We start from the raw sequence: 13557 nt of genomic DNA, 5'->3' as shown, positions 1-13557 counted from the left end.
TAACTTGTGTAGGAAAGAGGGATTTAGGTTTTTGGAGAACTGGGCTAACTCCTCTGTTGGCTACAAGCTTTTCAGTAGGCATGAGCTGCACCTGAATGCATAGTGGAGCTGTGCTTGGAAAGAAGGTGTCTTGGAGATTGGAGGAGTGTTCAAACTATGTAACTGTGACAACTAAACGTGTAGATAGCATGAGAGTGTAGACAGAGCTCTGGAATTTAATAATGAACCTGGGGGTGGAATAGAGTAAGAGGTTAAAATAGTTAATAAGAATACTTAAAAAATAACCAAAAAAGTGTCATTTTATGGTAATGCTAGAATTCTGATCAATAAAATTGATAAACTGGAATTGTGTTTGAGTCAAAGCATGATATAGTTGGAATAACCGAGACATAGCTGGATGACAGTTATGAGTGTGCTGAAAGGAGGAGGTGCCTTTATATAAAGTGTTGTCTGAAGCCAACAAGAACATGAAATGAACATGTGAAGTCAATATGGGTAGAACTCCATGGAGGGAAAACAAGGACAAAATCCTAAAATGGGTTTGCTATAAGCCATCAAATCTAACAGAAACCATAGAAAATATATAACTAAGGCAAATAAACGAGGCAGTAACTTACAATAAGGTGGTTATTATAGAGAAGTTCAATTACCAAGATATAAATTGAGAAACTGCAGCTTGTGGATCTCATGAATGAAACAAGTTTCTGTCAATAGAGAAAGATAATTACCTTTTCTAAATGGTGCAGAACCCAACTAATGGGGAGGGCCCTTTTGGAATTAATTTTAATCAATAGACTTGATGGAATATCAAAGGTGCCAGTTGGGGAACACCTAGGAAAAAATGATTGTAATATATTAATTTTCTACTTTTTTTCAATAGGATGTTTTGTTGAGGAGCTAGAAAAATACAATACTTTAGAAAGGCAAAGTATTAGCCACTAAACCTAATAATAGTTTGACACTTCCTGTTCTATACAGCAGCCTTATAGAGCACGGAAACTATAAATTAGAGAGAAGTGATTGGCTTCTATGGGAAAGTGTGTTTCCCATAATCTGTGATTTGTGTAAAGGGGGAGGAGGTGAGCTGTAACCATCACATATTGTAAATTTATATTTTATTTTATAACACCTATAGATGGGTGTTACCTTCCATTGTAATTCTGTCTATGATGATAATGAGATGGCCACTGAGAAGTCTTCATTAGAAAACAGGAAGTATCACACTATTAGGCTTAGTGATTTGAGTGAAAAAATAACCAAAGAAAATTTTTAACATTAAAAATTTGATTTGATCAATCGGTCATAGGTCAGTAGATCAATGGGTCATTTTCTGAAAACAAATGCTCTTCAGTACACTTACTTCACAGCCATGCCCTCTTCTTATATGACATCTGCTCTGTTTTGTCCTGTAAGTTAAAGAACAGTTAATGGCACTGGCTGAGGCTCACGTTCCTATATAATTTGCCAATGAGCCTTGCACTCAAAAAGAGTGGTCTCACTCTAAGGCTGCATTCCCACGACCGTATATCGGCTCGGTTTTTACGCCGAGCCGATATACGTCGTCCTCATGTGCAGGGGGGGGGGGAGGATGGAAGAGCCAGGAGCAGGAACTGAGCTCCCGCCCCTTCTCTGCCTCCTCTCTGCCCCTCTGCACTATTTGCAATGAAAGGAGGCGGGATGGGGCAGGGCTAAGTTACGAGAATTAGCCCCACCCCTGTTCCACCTCTCCCCATTGCAAATAGTGCAGAGGGGCGGAGAGGAGGCAAAGAGGGGGCGGGAGCTCAGTTCCTGCTCCTGGCTCTTCCATCCCCCCCCCCCCCCCGCAGATGAGGACGACGTATATCGGCTCGGCGTGAAAACCGAGCCGATATACGTTCGTGGGAATGCACCGTAAAAACAAGCCTGCAGTTTTGAATACAGATATCTAATTTATCTTTTATACCAATCAGGAAAACAGTCTTGAAATATTTTATTGAGATCTACCGATTCCTACTCTGAGATCGCTCTGTTAATCCCAATCTATTTGGTCAGCTAAAATAGTGAATTACATACATTACTACTTGAAAACAGAGACTTTTCTGCTCTTAAGGGCTCTTTCACATTGACATTTTGGGTTTTATTGCTTGGCTCCAGCCTAGGAGCCAAACAGAGGAAAAACCAGAAGCATCGGATCGGCATCTGCTGGACCTGAATGGCACCAGTTGGACCCCATATAGAACAGCTTCTATGCACCTTTTCTTCCACAGCTTTTATACTGACACTAACACTAGGTATAGGGTTTATACTCTGCAGCGTTTGACAGTGTTGACCACAAACGCCTCATTAATATGCTTTGCTCCATCGGATTAAAGGACACTTCTCTCTCCTGGTTCTCCTCCTACCTGCTTGTTCAGCATATCTTTTGCAGGATCCACCTCTTCTCCTCTTCCCCTTGCTGTTGGGGTCCCCCAGGGCTTAGTCCTCGGCCCTCTCTTCTTTTCTATCTACACAGCTTCTATTGGACAAACCATCAGGAGATTTGTCTGACAACACCCAGTTACACACCTCTTCCCATAACATCACAGCAACATTGCTCCAGAACGCCACCAACTGTCTCTCTGCTGTCTCCAACACTATGACCTCTCTCACCTAAAACTGAGCCTCTCAAAAACTAACCTACTAGTGCTTCCGCCCTCTGCTAACCGACCTCATCCTGGCATCTCTATCACAATGTGTGGAAACACCATATCTCCCGAAGAGCACGCCCGCTGCCTTGGGGTTATATTCGACTCCAATTTCTCCTTCATCCACTACATCCAATGTCTGGCCCAAACATGTCACCTGCACCTCAAGAACATAGCAAGAATCCACCCTTCTCTTACTGTGGACACACTAAAAACATTCACTGTTGCTCTCATCCACTTTTGGCTTGACTACTGTAACTCGCTGTTGATCAGCCTCTCCCGCGCCAGAATGCGGAAGCCAGGCTCATCTTGTCCAGTGGCTACTTAGACACCTCTACCCTGTGCCATTCACTGCATTGGCTGCCCATCAGATACAGAATCCAATTCAAACTCACCACCTTCATCCACAAAGCTCTCCACAGCACTATATTGCATTCCTCATCTCAATCCACCACCCAGCCCGCGCCCTTTGCTAAGTAAATCAGATTAAGCACCCCTATAACCTGAACCTCTCATTCCTGCCTCCAAGACTTCTCCAGAGCAGCACCAGTCTTCTGAAACGCTCTACCCAAAACTATCTGGGAAAATCCCGACTCACACAACTTTAGACATGCTCTAAAAACACACCTCTGCAGGGAGGCAAACCATATCTCCTAAACCAAACCCCTCTTTACTTTGCCTGATAACATGCTCCCTGTCCTACTGATTGCAATCCCTGCGTTAGGTCTGGCAGACGCAGGCATCGTCCTGCTTCCTCAGTCTGCTTCTTTTTGTTCCAGCATCGGCAGGATTACTGTGTCTGGCTTCTCCATCCAGCTGGAGGTGATTTGCAATTATTCTCCTATTTAATCTCCCAGACCTTTCCCAGGGTGCTTTGTGTTGTTGTGTATTTTATTGCATAACTGTGTGTGAGCTGCTGCTGCTGCAGCTATCCTGTCTGCATACAGTTCCTTTTGTGTGCTTATGTTAGATGGTATTCTGTCTCTGTGTGAATCCAGCTTTCTGTGTGTTCTGCTGCTGGTCCCTGCAGCTTGTTTGCTGTCTATTCCCTGTGTCCGTCACCTCCGTATAGGACTGTGTCCTACTCTTACCTGATATTCACACCTCACTCCTCCATATCTGCTAGGCTTGGTGCAACTGACTCCGGGTTCCTGGCTTCACCAGGTAGGTAGGGAAGCCTAGGAGTTAGGGATAGGAAAGGCAGCCTGGACTTCTTCACCTTAGGGGTATCTTCAGGTAAGGGACATGTAACCCTTCTTAGTTCAGGGTCAGGTCCATCCTCATCCTTTGTTCCGTGTTCCAGCTTTTGCGCAGTTCCCGTTTCAAAGTCAGCTATCCATCCTGATGAGTGTTTTCCCTCGTCACGACTACATAGTGGATCAACAACCATAGCATAACACCCTGCTAGCCGTAACAAACTGTACCCAGCGGTCATACCGATTCAGCAACTATACTGCTCAATTTGATCATTGTTTGTGTGTATAGAATCTCTCACTCTCCACCTCGCTATACCGCGCACATCTCCAGCCCCTTTACCTTCTGTATCACCCCATTACTTGTAGTCTGTAAGCTCGTTGGAGCAGGACCCTCACCCCTACTGTCTCCATCAATCGATTACTACATGTAACAGTGGTTTTGTTTTAATTCCCCCTGTTTTGTAAGCGCTGCGGAATATGTTGGCGCTATATAAATAAAGATTATTATATTAAGTCAATGCATTCTGCTTGTAAACAGCGGAATGCACAATTTGTATATCTATATAATCTATTGCTGTGAGCTAAGTGTATTGGTCAGAAATGTAACAATTTATCAACCATGACAGCCAGTAAATAAATATGTTGGCTGAATTACTCTGAGAATAACATTATTAATGTCCTTCATTTTGACTAATGAAACAGCAAGTACCTGTGTAGTGAATACGGTAATTATTAATTTCATTACATCTGTTTTCCTCTATAGTGTCTGTATAAACATTACTGAGTAATAGGATGGTTTTCCCAAAAGCAAGAACAGTAAACACTCATTGATATCAAATATTATATGAAAATTGTAGGTTCCATTAAAGGGGATGTTCAAGTTGTAACATGTCGCATTGTTGCTCGGTCCTTAACTCCGGTCTCTGTTTACAGCTACAGTCGCAGCCAGATTTACAGAATGTCACAGGGGCTGCAGCCAATAACAGAGCTCAGCGATCGATTGATTATGTGATTTTCAGATTTTACTTTGATTTTAGTGCACAAGTATAGCTGAGGTCGAGATAATATTATTCATACTGCAATGCAAATATGAAACTTAGCAGGTTTGTATCCAGAATTATTATCCTTTAGATAATACAGTTGCATGAAAAAGTAAGTGAACCCTTTGGAATTACCTGGATTTCTGCATTGATTACTAATGTAATGTAGTCTGATTGTTATCTAAGTCACAAATACAGACAAATACAATGCAACTAACCTGATAACACACAAATGGTTGTACTGTTTATGTCTTTTAACCCTTTTCAATCCACTGTCTGACGTCTTCAGACATTCTGATTGAAGGCTGTACAGCTCTGATGTCGGGAGACATCTGGCAGGTTATTCTTACTGTATATTGCTGGCCACTCTGTTGTCGGGGGCTTCTCCAGCATGTACCATACCGCAGTACTGGCCCTAGCCAGCAGACAGCGCCATTGTATAATGCCAAAAAGAGAAAGCCCCCTAGGAAACCCTTACTCCAAAATTGGATTGCAAAGGGTTAATGAGTTCATTAGGTAAAATTCCACCGCGCAGGGAAGTTAATTCTAAAATGTATTAAATAGTAGATCTTCTTTGAGCAGCATTCACCTCCACAACAAGAAATGTTGTAGCTGCAGATAGATTTGCACAATGTTGAGGGGGGATATTGGATGATTCCTCCCTGCAAATATTTTTGGGAAACCTTGTGCTTACAGTACTCTTTAGATCATGCCACAGGATCTCGATAGGGTTAAGAGCAAGGTTCTGACTTGGCCATTCAAAAACAACCGTTTTTCCATTCTTTAATTGATTAACTTTTGGGCTTTGATTCATTGCTTACTTCATTAATATACGTATAAGTGTTAAGGCTCTTTCACATGGCCGTATGTGTACAACGCTGCGGGTCTCCCCGCAGAGTTGTACACACTTTCCAGCCATTCACGCTTCCGGAAGGAGCCAGCAGAGATCGCATATGGGCTGTGAGTGCACTGCGAATGGCTGCGTACCTCTCACACACGGACATGCACAGTGTGACTCTGTGGATATGAGAATACTGCCCATACTAGGTATAGGGCTGACACTGCATACATCCGCAGAGAAATAGAGCATACTGTGATCATTTTTTCTTGCATATTGATGCGCAGTGTCTACACACTGGTGTAGATGGAACAATGAAGTCCATAGATTTTCATTGACTCCATTCACTGCGTATTATCCACCGGATATACTCGTGCATAATACGCAGTGACAATACACCTATATGAACGAGCCCTTAGGGTTCAGTCACACAGGCGTTTGTACGCGCGTCTGTCAGTTGCGTTTGCTGGCCACATCTAAATAGAACCACTGCTTTTCAATGGGAGCTGGCACATGTACGTGTTCTTCATCTCCACAGGGGACACGTCAGCGCCGGACAGGTAAGTATATAACGCGTCTCCATTGAAGGCAATGCATGCAGGACCTTTGTCCACGCATGTTCTATCTTTGCAGGTGCAGGCCTGTAAAACATGGACATGTGAACACACCATAGGGAATTCAGTGGTTGTAATACACACGTGTTTTTGTGCGCCCATATGCACGCACATAGACACACTTATGTGAATCCACCCTAAAGGGTTGACCCTGGTCAAGTCCTTCAAGTGATAAAATTATTCACAATCGATGACAATTAGAGATGAGCGAGCACGCTCGGATAAAGCAGTTACTCGAGCGAGCATTGCTCTTCTTGAGTAACTGCCTACTGGTCCGAGCAGGCTCAGGGGGGCGGCGGGGGTTAGCTGGGGGGAAAGAGAGATCTCTCTGACTCTCCCCCCCGCTACCCGCCGCCCCCCCTTGAGCCATCCGAACCAGTAGGCAGTTACTCAAGAAGAGCAATGCTCGCTCGAGTAACTGCTTTATCCGAGCATGCTCGCTCATCTCTAATGACAATATATACTGTTAGATGTCCTTCATCATCGTCCGTGATGATCTAGGATAAGTATCATAACTCTGCTGTTCACTCTATGACCAGGACAATACAGACTGCTTTTTATGAGTAAAAGAATGATGCCATGGCCTGCAAGTGAACAAATAACTGCTAGAATAATGTGAACTGAGCCAATTTTATCTGAAATCCAGAGTACTTTGTTTTTTTATATTTATGTCTGATCAATGGACTCTTTGGTATTTGGTATAGGATACAAGAGTTTGTTGAATGTTAACCATTTTACACTAATATGTTGCTTGGCACCTGTAGATCTACAGATTAGACTGGACATTCTGCTATTGTAAAGTCTTGCATGTGTAACAGTTATTTCCGTGTATGTTGTTTGCCTTGTGAATATTAAACAGCAGAAAATGCTATTTATTATGTGGTCCTGAATCTGGATGATCTCCGTCTAGACTCTAGGGCAAGCATTTCTGTATATTAGTAAATTGTTTTCAGTCAAGCTTCATTAATCTTCACCAGAATATTACCCCAACATCTTTCATCAGCACTACCATTTCAGTACAATGGTTCCTGACAAATAATCACCATAATCCCTTAACAGATGAAAGCTGCAGCAGAAGCCATTCACATTTTCCCACAACACATTACCATATTAGAAGAATAAATGGCACGCTAGAATTAAGTCAACTTGTCATACATTACTGTTAAAAAGTTTGAATCCATCAGAAAGCTGTAAAATCTATACAGAATGTCATCTTTATAATGACAGGACTAGAAATAATGGCAGAATTTATTATGGGATTGCCCAGTTGTAGAATGAAATTGCCTCCAAACAAGCTCTATCCAGAGGCTATGGCATAATTGTCACGACTGGCTAGTCTGAGCAATGTAATGCCTGTCACAGTCTGTCATATCAGACAAGTCTGAGTTGTATCAAAGACAAACTGAGATGCAGGAAAAAGGGAATACAGGTGGAAAGAAAATGCACGAAAATGCAAAGTAGAGCCACACCACTACAAATAGGAACGGGTACAAAAAGGGTAATTGACTCTCCCAAAACTGTCCCTAACCATCCCTGCCCTGAAAAGAGCTACATGCACACAAAACCTAGAGTCTTCCCTAAGCATCCCTGGATGGAAAATGGAGCAAGGAAATATGTATTCACATTTGTATAAGGAAAGACTAGAAGCAATGGGATGAAACTGCTAGGCAGGAGACACAGATCTCTCTTCTTACAGCCGGCCCCTGGCGGCAACAGCTCCGATCAGCTGCGCCGCTGATCTGAGCTGTTTACTCTTTAAATCTCGCTGTCAATTCTGACAGCAGCATTTAAATCCCCCTAACGAGGTTTGGGGGTCCCGTATGGCCCCACCCTCGATGAGATCGCAGGGAGCCATGCAGGTGTCATGGCAGGTGGGGGCCTTCTGAAAGGCTTCGGGGGTGTCCTGGCAGAATGCCTATCTGATGACTTGATAGACTGCCTGCCCAATCGCAATGTGATGTAATGCTTTGGCATTACATCATACTGCAGGAGCAATCACAGCTGTTGTCCCCTCCGGGGACTAAAAAAAAGGGAAAAACAAAATCAATAAAGTTTTACTAAGTATTAAAATAAAAAAAGTAATAGAAGTTAAAAAAAACCCTTTTGCCAGATTTATAATAAAAGAATCAAAATCATAAAAAAAAATACATATTTGGTATCGCCACGTTCGTAAAAGTCCAATCTATCAAAATAGTGCATTTTTTCCCCTTATGATAAACGGCATCAGAAAAAAAAGAATGCCAGAAATGCACTGTTTTGTTCACCCTGTCTCCAAGAAAAAATGCAATAAAAAGCGATCAAAAAGTCATATTTATTCCAAAATAGTACCAACACAAACTACAGGACGCCCCACAAAAATGAGCCCTCACACAACTATGTCGACAGAAAAATAAAAAAGTTATTGTGTGCAGAAGATGGTGGCAGAAAATAATTTTAAAAAATTTAATGTCTTTGAAAAAAAAAAGTAGTACAGCAAAAAAAAAAAAAACTATATAAGTTTGTTATCATAGTAATCATACTGACTCATAGAATAAAGTTATTATGTCATCTTTGTTGCAGTTTGTGTAGAAACAAGGTGTGCCGAAAGATGGCGGAATGTCATTTTTTTTTCATTTTACTCCACTTAGAATTCTCTAAAAGTTTTTCAGTACATTATATGGTACATTAAATAGTACCATTGAAAAATACAATTCGTCCTGCAAAAAAACAAGTCCTCATACAGCTATGTCAATGGATTAATAAAGGAGTTACAATTTTTTTAACAGTGGGAAGGAGAAAACGAGAATGGAAAAAGAAAAAGGGCCGCGTCATTAAGGGATTAAATTCAGGTAGAGGCCTATTTTTTCACTTTCACTTTTAATCTTACATATCAGCTGCTTCAGACCTGCTTCTGTTTCTGCAAGCAGAGTCATGTCATCCGCGTAACGGAGATTGTTGATGTTTCTGCTACCTATTTTCACCCTGGTTTTCAACTCCTCTCGGTCCATTTTCCGCATGATCACTTCCACGTATACAGGGGCGTACCTAAAGGCTCAGGGGCCCAGGTGCAAAAGTTCAGCTCGGGCCCCCCCAGGCCATTTTCCCCCCTCGCCCCATATCTATGCCTGAGGGCCAATGTCCAGGTGCGGATTTTATTTATAAAATCCTTACGTGGAGCCACACGGGAGATCCATGCATCTTGCTGCCCATGGGGATGCATTGGCATCGCTAGGGCAGCTAAAAGCATGCAGATGGGATTTCTTCCCAGAGTGCGGGTCACACGCACAGGAAGAAATCGCAGCATGCACCATTTTCCTGCGGATCTGCTGCACAGACGGCTTCCGCAACTTCCATTAAAGCCTATGGAAGCCGTTCTTGTCCGCGGCACAGCTGCAGCTGTTTTTGTGATGTGCCGCGGATACGCGGGAGAACAGGAGATTTTTTAAAATATTGGTGCACATGCACGCGGCACACTGCCGGAAGAAAGAAGATCCGGCCTGCACAGAGGGGAGCACCGCAGCGTCCGGAGAGGTGAGTATAATGTATTTTCCCTCTCAATGTCTGTGGGCATGCACGGCTTTCACTGCGGGATTCAGCAGTGAAATCCATGCGTGCAAGTGGGCATGAGAGGGAGATAGATAGATACGTAGATGGATAGATACATAGATATGAGATAGATAGATATGGGATAGATAGATAGATAGATAGATAGATATGAGATAGATAGATAGATAGATAGATAGATAGATAGATAGATAGATATGAGATAGATAGATAGTAGATAGATAGACAGATGCATAGATAGATAGGACAGAAAGAGATAGATAGAAAGACATACAGACAGGCAGACAAGCAGATAGATAGATACATACCCTGGGGCCTGGACTACTTCTCTGCTGAGGAGAGCAGCTGTACACAGTGTCAGCAGGAGGGTAGCAGCAAGGAGATGACATAATCCCTGCTCCTCTCGATGCCTTGATGTGCTGTGCCTGTGTGCTGTGAGTCTGCTTCTGTGTTGTCTCTGCTCTTTCCCCCATCCCCCCTCCTCTTCCCCTGTCTTCTCTCCAAGTTCTCCCCCCTCCCTTCTCCTACTCTACTCTCTGGCTCATGCTGTCGGCCGGCCGGACCGCACCGACTTAGCAAGCGGCCGCCGACAGCGCGAAGTGAAAGTAGAGCTGTATATGCTGGAGGGGGGCGACTTTGGCACCCCCTGCTGGTACGCCTATGCGCGTATAGGTTAAACAAGAAGGGTGAGAGCATACAGCCCTGTCGGATGCCTTTGCCGATCCCAAACCAATCTGTGCCCCCATATTGTATTCTCAAAGTGGCTCCTTGATTGGTATAAAGTAATTTTATCAACTTAACTACATGTGCCAATACGCCCAGCTCTTGTAGGGCCTGCCATAGCTTCTCATGGTTGACACAGTCAGAGGCTTTGATGTAGTCAATGAAGCACATGTAGATATTCTTTTGGTATTCTCAAGCTTTTACCATGGTCCATCGCAAGTTTTCAATATGGTTGCAGGTGCCGTGTCCTCACCAGAATCCTGCCTGCGCATCAGAGAGTGCCGCTTCAACTATTGATCTTTCCTGTATAAATTTGAGAAGGATCTTGCTTGCATGTGGAATAAGGTCTGTTGTTCGGTAGTTGGAGCAATTCTGGGAGTCGCCTTTCTTTGGTAGAGGGATGAAGACAGATCTTTTCCAGTCCTGTGGCCATTGTGTGGATACCCATACTGTCTGGCACAGCGCTGTCATAGTTTTCACTGTACTGGCAGCAATAGCTGTGCCGGTATGTTATCTATGCCTGGTGTTTTATTTTTGTCTACTTGTTTCATTGCCATTACCACTTCCGACTCCATAATGGAAGGCTCCAAGTCCACAGGTTCCATCTCACGCAATAGTCCAGGTATGTGGTTGTAGGCATATAGTTCCTCTGTATATTTCCTTCACCTATCTTTGACACTCTATTGGTCATTCAGTTCCTTCACATTTTTGCTTTTGATTGTGCTGGCCTTGGATATGGCCTTTCACGGCTTCTGAGTTGTTTGCAATGCTTTTTCCAGTCCATTTCCTTGTTTTTCCTTGCTGCTCACTGAAAATCGGCATTTAGTGCCGAACTTATTCTTTGTTGCCAGCTGCATTTGCTGCTCTTCTTTTATTGGTTATTCAGAGGGTTTGCTCGGGCAACCAATAGCGTCGTTTTTCCTGCTTCTTATAGGTGAAATGCTTGCTGGGTGTTTCCATAACTGTGAAGTGTAAATTGTGCCATAGCTCCTATGGAATGCTTTTTTGATGTGTCAAGCAGTTTGAATCTATTTGCTACCTCAATAGTGTATGATAGGGGGATTTTGCTACAGAATTTAACCTTGATGTTAACTGCAATGAGTTTATGATCAGTGCCACAATCAGCATCAAGAAAGGTTTTTATTGCAATGACTGAACTTTGCTAACAATGATTATACAAAATGTAATCAATCTGATTTTGATGGAGGCCATTGGGAGATATCCATATGTGCAGTTGGTGGAGGGTTACATAAACAATGTGTTTGTTATCCTTAGCCAATTTTTTTGGCAGAACCGTACCAGGCGATCACTGGCTTAATTTCTTTCTCCAAGCCCGAGTCTTCCTGTGATGGTTGCTACTGGCCAGCTGCTGATTTTGGAATTGAAATCGTCCATAATGTAAATGATGTCGTTCTTTCTCACTTCGTTTAAAGTTTTCTGGACGTTGGCATAAAAATCTTCAATGATTTCCTCATCGCCATCCATCATTAAGGCATAGACTTGTAAGATTGAGATATACACTGGCTTACCACATATCCAGATAGCAATGATATGGTCACTGATTGTTCTAAAGCTTTCTATTGCCTTTGATGTCCACGTGTTTGTAATAAAGGCTACTCTATTTCTCTTGATATCCTCATGTCCGGCTTAGTACAATATGAAAATATCCATTACCTGTCCACTGCAATTTGCTAATCCCAAGAATATCAATGTCAAGTCTTGTCATTTCGCATTTTACAATGTCCAATTTCCATAGACTCATGCCATATACATTCTGTGTTGCTAGTATGTGAGCTTTGGTACAGCGCAGTCCATTCCTTTCCTCATGAGGTACATCCACAGCTGGGATTCCCAATGGCTTTCCCCCAGTTACGTCATGATGAAAACCCTGACTACTTGTACTCAAACCTTGTTCTTCCACAGTTGCATTTAGAGTATCTGGGGGGGCACTGCCATTGGACACCGTATCTGAATCATTTGAGAGCTTTTTCATAGGGTTTCCAAGACAAGGTTTTTACTGTGTAGGTCACCAGGTCTTTCCCTCCCCCTACCAATTTATCCGGGATTAGGAATGGCATATAGGGATGACTCCTACATGGCAGGGTTAGGTGTTACATGGGCAGAAGTTAATTTTGTTAATCTGCTTGGTTACTATTTTCCTAATTACTTAACGGCCACTAGGTTAAGTCAATGGGGAGGGGTGTGGGAGTGTGAGAAGAGAACTCTCCAGCCTCCCCGCTGTGAGCTAGCGATACTAGCTCCCGCGGACTTGAACGGGAGCTAGTATGTGCGAGGACGAGTGTCAGGCATTGTTTGCCTGACATTTGTCCCATCTAAATGGGCCTTCATATCATCTTGTAAGGAGCTTAAAAGTGTTTTCTTGCATACAGACACATAAAGAGAGTCCGTGTAAGTTGGTAAAGATTTTGCTAACGTCATTTCTAGAAAATGTGGTCTATAAATCCCTCTCCCAATCCATAATGAACCACAGTTTTTCAGAGGAGGAATCAAGTCGGGATCCCCAGTATGGCCAATTTATGAGTTTTTTCAGGTATTCGGGGAGTGAATCCAATTGAAAGCGGCGATCACGTAAAAGTAAAAAAAGTTAAAGTTTCACCTCCAATCACAGATCCGATCCATGAAGGGAGGACCAGGTTGGGTCCTCAGCTGTAAGACACAGCCGAGGGCCTGGTGGAGAAGGAAGAAGCAGTTTTTAAGCACTTCTGCCTTCTCCTTTCCAGGCTGCATAGTGTTTAATGAGCACTATGTACCAAAGAAAGAAAGAAGTGTTAGTTCCGGTATGCAACCTAACAATCATGTGACTGCTGGGTGCCCATTGTCACAGCAGAGCTGCAGGGTCCTAGCAGTCACTGATCAGCTCTGCCAGTGGTTATTGTCACTACTTGGGAATGTTTTTTTTTACCTGTAACTGGGGCTCCT

Source organism: Eleutherodactylus coqui, chromosome 9 (assembly GCF_035609145.1).
Source record: "Eleutherodactylus coqui strain aEleCoq1 chromosome 9, aEleCoq1.hap1, whole genome shotgun sequence".
In the NCBI taxonomy this organism is placed as follows: Eukaryota; Metazoa; Chordata; class Amphibia; order Anura; family Eleutherodactylidae; genus Eleutherodactylus; species Eleutherodactylus coqui.
Note: the sequence above shows the minus strand (reverse complement) of the source record.